This window comes from Babylonia areolata, chromosome 1 (assembly GCF_041734735.1).
Source record: "Babylonia areolata isolate BAREFJ2019XMU chromosome 1, ASM4173473v1, whole genome shotgun sequence".
Lineage (NCBI taxonomy): Eukaryota > Metazoa > Mollusca > Gastropoda > Neogastropoda > Buccinidae > Babylonia > Babylonia areolata.
This window is the reverse complement of record NC_134876.1, coordinates 86,153,732-86,161,231: the sequence shown is the minus strand read 5'-3', so window position 1 is coordinate 86,161,231 and position 7,500 is coordinate 86,153,732.

Sequence of the window (7,500 nt, the reverse complement as noted above, 5' to 3'; positions counted from 1 at the left end):
CAAACACACAAACACGTCGCTCGAATCCGAAAATCCCAAAGTCGTTTTTCTGTTTTTCTTCTATTTTTTTCTTTCTTTTTTTTTCCTCTTTTTTTGCGGGGATGAGGGATGGTTTCACTTCGCTGATTGTTTCCAAGAAGAAGCAAAACTAGGGTGTTGTTTCTTTTTCTTGTTGTTGTTGGGTGTTGTTGTTTTTTTTTTGGTTAAGAAGCAAGACCGTTTAGAGAAAACCAAAGTGCACCCAATACAGAAGCAAGCCACACGCGTCTTAATCTATCCCCCGAAGTCCGCCGTTGAGCATAAATTTGGAATTCCTGGACAAAACTCCCTCTTTCGCTGGCAGTAGAAAAAAATAATGGAAATCCCCCTTTTGCAGAAACTATCTCTTATGATCGATAAATACTCAGGGTACCTATCCCCACAATCAATCATTAAGTATTAGGAATTCCTTTACAAACCTCACCAGCAGAAAAAATAAACCACCTCCTTTACAAAATCTCTCTTCTTGAAGACCTCAGTAAACCCCCCAAAAAAGTCAGGATTCACACAAGGGGGAAACCCCCAAAATCATCGAACAATAACAAACAAAAGAAAAGCTCAACAACAACAAAAAGTGTAACACCTCTCACTCGGGCTTACAATGTATACAGGACACGCCTCCTCCAAGCTAAATACACTGAGCAGTACTACTGAGCAACGAGAGAGCAAGCACTTCGATCGCACAGATGTATGTATCAGGATTTGCAGAGGTATCCCAAAACAGACCAACATTAGATGGGAGAGAGCACGGTTGCGGCAGTTGCTGTTGTTGCTTGCTGTCTGCTTGCTGATGATGGTGCTGTTGCAGAGTTGGCGAGGTCCGTTGCGAAGGCAGCCGAGGAGGAGGAGGAGGAGAAGGAGGAGATGGAGGAGGAGGAGGAGGAGGAATGAGGGATGAGGAGGCCGAGAGAGAGGAGGTGTGATGTTGACTGCAAGGGTTGCTCTGTCGTCACTGGATCGGACGCGTGTTGTGTCTGTGGAGGAGAGAGAGAGAGAGGGGGGGGGGGTGAGGTGAGGTGAGGTGGGGGAAGGGACGGTCGAAGAGAAAAGTCGCTTGCTTGTCGGCTGCTGCTCTGGAATACTAATCGATGCTCTCTCTCTCTCTCTCTCTCTCTCTCTCTCTCTCTCTCTCTCTCTCTCTCTCTCTCTCTCTCTCCATCCAGAGTATACAGATTGCTTACAACAGCCGCGTCGTTATTTGTAAAGGTGTTATATTTGATTTATCTATCACTTTCCTATTATGATGTTGCTATACTGTAACGTTTGATGTTTACTGTTAAACGTACCATGGAAAACGGGCCAAAAATCCACGTACTTGCGTGTTAGTGTTCGTGGGTGGGTGTGTGAGTGGACGGTGGATAGGTGGTGCAGTTTTGCAAAGGTGTGGTGATTGTGTGTGTGTGTGTGTGTGTGTGTGTGTGTGTGTGTGTGTGTGTGTGTGTGTGTGTGTGTGTGTGTGACTTTGTACGCGCACCTGTGTGCGTGCGTGTATGTGTGCGTGGTTGAGTGTGCATGTGTGTAAACTCTTCGATCCGAGTTTTGTAACCGATTTCATTTTCTCTCTGCGTGTGTGCGTGCGAGTCGTAGTAGCGGCAGCAGCAGCAGCAATAGTTGTGGTGGTAGTAGTAGCAGTAGCGGCAACACCAGTGGTAGTGTAGCTGCTTCTAGTGATGATGATGATGATGGTAATGGTGGTATGTCATATAACTTCATGGAACTCAAATTAATTGAACAGCTTAATCCATGTAATACCATTGAAAGTTGAAAGACATGAAAATTGAAGACTAACACATTATTCCTTCAGCAACTCTCCCATTCCATTTTTGTATCTAAAACAAAACAAAAAAGGAATACGAATACCCATAATAACACGTTAAGAAGAGTGTCAGCTAATCTGACAGAACTGAGTCTGTGCTGACTAAATGAAACAATGCCATTATGAAATGTTCCCTGAAATCCTCCATGAAAGAGCACAATACAAGCTTAGGCTTGTTGTTGCTCAAGTTTTCCTCTTTTTTTTCTTCTGTTTTTTAATTTTATTTTTTTTAAATATTATTGAACGCTGTATTGTCTTGTTTCTTGACATTAAAATGTTTAAAATCAAATCCTCTAGAGGTAGGGGGCGGGGAATCATCTGGTATGTTTTCCTTCTCATTCAGAATCACAAAGAACGGTACTTCGTGTTCCTTTGAACTCGAGCAGTCGGACACACCACCACTGAGGACAAGGAATGTATTGTGTCACATCAGTAGTCTTCTTCTTCTTCTTCTTCTTCTTCTTCTCCATGTGGAAATTACCCCCTGGCAGCCACCCTCCCCCCCCCTTCCCCCTTACTCTCTACTCCCTTCCACCCCCTGCACATCTCCGCAGTACAGCGCCACCTGTTATTCCCTACAGGCACTACCAGGTGCATCAGTTTGACGATCGTGAGAGAGGATTGTGCATCACACTGTGGTTCCTGTCCAGGTACAGATCCTTCCATTGTCAGAGGGATTGTCTGGCGGACGAGTGAACGACAGGCGCATTGTTGCATAATTAAGGGACATTGGAGAGTTACCTCACTGCACGGACCTCCGTGTGCAACACCCGGTCATTCTCCACTGGAGGGAGAAGAGAAGGAACAACACACACACACACACACACACACACACACACACACAAATCAATGGTTCCGAACCTCGAATTAATTTTGTGAGAGCTCGCTTCTCACGTCATTGTGAAACCTAACAGTCACGTGGGTTCAACGCGCGGTGAGTGCTCCAATCGTTAAAAGCGCTGGCAATCATGCCGAACTTCTGGCCGTATCGGGTTTTTGGACTGCGGCTACTTTGTTACGTGGATGATAATCCCCGTTTAGTGGGCCACTGAGCTGTATCTTCCTCCTTTTTTTCTTCTTTTTTTTTTTTGTTTTCTCAAGGCCTGACAAAGCGCGTTGGGTTACGCTGGTGGTCAGGCATCTGCTTGGTAGATGTGGTGTAGCGTATATGGATTTGTCCGAACGCAGTGACGCCTCCTTGAGCTACTGATACTGATACTGGGAGGTAAGAGGGGAGTGAGGAAAGCAGTGGATGGCCAGCTAGGTGGGGTGTGTGGAGGGAGGGGTCTGGGATGGAAGAGACAGTTACACATGGGTTCTATTTATTTATTTATTATTTATTATTTATTATGATTATTATTACTACTACTACTACCCCTTTTTTATATATCATAATTATTATTTATTTATCTATTTACTTATTTATGTACGTTTATCTATTATTTATTCACCTTTTTTCTTTTTTCCTTTTTTTCTTTTTCTCAAGGCCTGACTAAGCGCGTTGGGTTACGCTGCTGGTCAGGCATCTGCTTGGCAGATGTGGTGTAGCGTATATGGATTTGTCCGAACGCAGTGACGCCTCCTTGAGCTACTGAAACTGAAACTGAAACTCAGTGAAGGGCACAATAGATTCAGTAACAGGGGCACGGTGACAAGTGAGTTCAGTGAACATAAACAGTGGCGTCTGCGGTCTAGGTTCAGTATATATATAGGCTTTGTGACTCTCGGGTTCTTTTAGCGGACGAAAGAAACGTGGTCAGTAAGTTAGTAAGTAAGCACAGCGACACAGGGTCAGTAGTCAGAGGATTCAGTTAGGGGGCAGGAAATTGAGACTGAAGAAGGGAGATTGTAGAATGGTTAACTCACTCAGTACGGCCAGTCCTCTCTTCTCCTCTACACAGACCCTTCGGATGTCCAGTGGGTGTCTGAATGACCCAACCTTTAGCTTCCGTCGTCAGAATTGTGGTATTCTTTGTCAACATTCACCTCTTCAGTATAAGAGCCTTCCACTTGCAATATTTTGATGATGGTAATTCGGGGTGAAACGCTGTTAACGTCGTCTCTTTCGCCGTTCGTATGGAGAGGATTAAGACACTCATCTGCCAATTCAGTGTTCGTGAGGGTCTGGTTTCGATTCCTGGTTTCACTATTTCTATTAAGTTTGACTGGAAAATCCAACTGCACGTCCATTCATTCGGATGAGACGATGTACCGAGGTCCCGTGTGCAACACGCATTTAGCGCACTGGAAAAAAAAAATAACATCGGCAACGTAAGTGTCATCCTCTGGCAAATATCATGGATAAGAAATCCACTCTGATAGGTATAAAAATGTATATATCTTGTATACATGCACTCAAGGCCTGACTAAGCGCGTTGGGATACTGTCGTATGTTCTGATAGTCCTAGTCGTCTCGCTGAGACAGAGACGGCGGCAGTTCCGATGCGTCGTCATGTTTTGCTGCTGTCTTGACAATGAGTCTTTCGACCGAAGATCGTAAAGGGAGATGACTCTATCCTACAGAAACGCTGCTTGTCAAGGGTCTGCCTACAGATGTGATGTAGCGTGTATATGGAATTCGTCCAATCGCCTCCTTGAGAAAACTGGAACTGAAACCAAAACGAAACTGAGTGGGCAGGATGCTACGTGGCCAAAATTCACACATGACACTGATACTTCATTACAGTGATACCTGGACCTGTATCAGCGCTGCCTTTGCAGTCCCAAACTGACAACAACAACAATAACAACAGCTACGACAGCAACAACAACAACAATCACTACTGTTTCGGAAATACCACATAACAAACATAACAGACCTTAGTATCATTAAACAGTCATTCTGATATGAACTTCTCAGATTGATTCTTCAGTCTATTCTGCATTTTCAGTGAGAGAGAATATGTCTACCCTCTTTTTCTTTTAAGTCAGTTATTATTGCATGGTTACTGACATAATCAGAGAAATCCGTTGTAATAAAAAGAAATACAAATAATCCGCAAACAAAACATCATAAAACTTAGAACATTAGTGGTCATTTATTCAACCCCCCACCCCTGCGCAGCGACAGAGCTGGCATGTAGAGAACGTTGGGTGAAAAAAGATGGTCACTAACTTTTTTTTTTAAAGTACAAGTTTTTTGTTTGTTTGTTTGTCTTTTTCTTCTGTCTTTTCTTCTTTTTTTTCTTCTTTTTTTTTTTTTTTTTTGTTTGTTTTTTTTTCGTGTTGTTGTTGTTGTTGCTGTTGTTGTTCGTGGTGGTGGTGGTGGTGATTTTTTGTTTTGTTTTGTTGGTGGTGGATGTGTGTGTGAGTGTGTGCGGTTTTCTTTTCCATTTTCTTTTCTACTTGAATTATATCTATCTTTTCGATGATCAAAGCATCCAAGCTGAAAGCGGCTGAACTGCAAAACAGCTTTGGGTTCAAACTGGAAGTGTCCACCACTGTCTACGTACAGCTAGATCCAATTCATCGAAAGTCTGTCGAAACCTCGCGAGACCATTAGTCTGAATGGAAACGTCAGCCTCGTAATTGAAAATCAAGAGAAAGTCTTTGTGTCTCGAAAAGATAGCCTTGTAGATCGCGCGCGCGCGCGCGCGCGCGCGCGCGTGTGTGTGTGTGTGTGTGTGTGTGTGTGTGTGTGTGTGTGTGTGTGTGTGTGTGTGTGTGTGTGAACTTCTCAGATTGATTCTTCAGTCTATTCTGCATTTTCAGTGAGAGAGAATATGTCTACCCTCTTTTTGCTCAGTTAATATTTTATTCAAATGGTTGCGAAAATGTCAGTACAACAAACAGTTAATCTGACAATAAAAGGTTTCAGTCTGTCAGTCAGTGTGTGTGTGTGTGTGTGTGTGTGTGTGTGTGTGTGTGTGTGTGTGTGTGTGTGTGAGGCCTCTCACCCTAGATTTAAACAATGTCACAATAGAAAGGAAAATCAGTCTTTTCATCGCTTTTCGTCGAATATTAGTGCACAAAAATATACTTGGCAACATGAAACCCGGACATACCACATCACACACTCTGAACACTATATAGACGAGCAAGAAAATATCCGTTCATTAGATGACAGACAGATACACAGAGACAGACAGACACAATACGTCGATGAAACTGAATGACACGCGTCCTGAATTTGAAAGAAAAAGTAAATATCAAATAACAGATAAACGGAACCAGACTGTTTTGCTTGATATTACAATCCCTAAACCAGCAACAGCAGCAAAATGAAATAAAAACAATGTAAAATGAAGTAAATTAAAAAAATAAAAAATTGATTGCCTCGAGTGCAGATTGTTAAAGAAATAATTCTTATAAAAAAAAAAAAACATTTCTTTAAAACAAGAAAAAAATATAAGGCCTGCACTCTCACTCCATTTTCTGGTAGTCCAGAAAGAAAAGAAAAAAACTTTCCCCCGGGTTTTATGAGTATTTGTGCGCACAGGATATCGTCTCTTCCCGAAAAAAATTAGTATAAACTGATTACTTGCCTCAGGCTTCGATTCTCGCCTTGTTCAGGGAAGGGAAAAAAGAAGAAAAAAAAAGAAAAAAACAAACAAACGAAATCCCAAAACCCATTAGGATTAACTCCATGCTGCATTTGAGAATCAGCCCCAAGTTTGGAGGGCATGCGAAACTGCTTTTTTCCGGAAAACTATTAGGAGAATATCCTGTAGAGACATTGTAATGACTGGGACTGCAACTGGGGGCTGCAAACTTCGTGCAATAAACAAAAAAGAAAAAGAAAAAAAAAGAACAGGAAGAGGAAGAAGAAGGAAGAAGAAAGGTACGGAAGGAAACCTTGCTTTTTCTTTTCTTTTTTTTTTCTTTTTAAGCAGGCTGGATTCAGAGCCTTCGCATTAATGAAAACGAGTTTTCATTGAACATTAAAACTTCTTTTAAACAAAAGAAAGAAGATGGTGATGATGATGACAATGATGATGATGATGATGATGAACAACAACAAAGACAAAAACTAGGAGAAGAAGAAGAAGAAGAAGAATGCTTTATTTTCTATTTTCAAATGAAATTGCAGTAACTGAACAGTCAGTGGACGTCCCCACCCAGTGTTAACACACAAACACACAGTAACCACTAGCGACTTGTCAGAACACAGCAACCTGACAAGCATGATGGAAAAGGCTACAAACAGGTACGCGTTTGAAAGATGTGCAGATACTGACAGAAAGACGGGTGCGGTGGTCAACTGGTCAGAGCGCTGGCTCCTTGCCCGAGTTCGATCCCCGTCGCGCCTGGTGGGTTTTAAGGGATGCAGTCCTACCCGCTCCACCAAACGCTCCGAGAGAAAACCTGGCCCGACCCAATCCCAGCGGCCCGGAAGCTCTACGGAGGACTGGAGGACATGCGACGTACTGCCGCCTACGTCGAGGAGACGGGGGAATCCATGTGATAAATGACGATTGAGACAACAACAAGGGATGGACATTTTTCCGATCTCCCAGGTCAACATATGTACAGACTGCTTGTGCCTGAACCCCTTTCGTGTGTATACGCACACAGAAGATCAAATACGCACGTTAAAGCTCCTGCAATCCATGTCAGCGTTCGGAGGGTTATGGAAACAATTAAGAACATACTCAACATACAAACCTCTGAAAACGGAGTATGGCTGCCTACATGGCGGGGTAAAC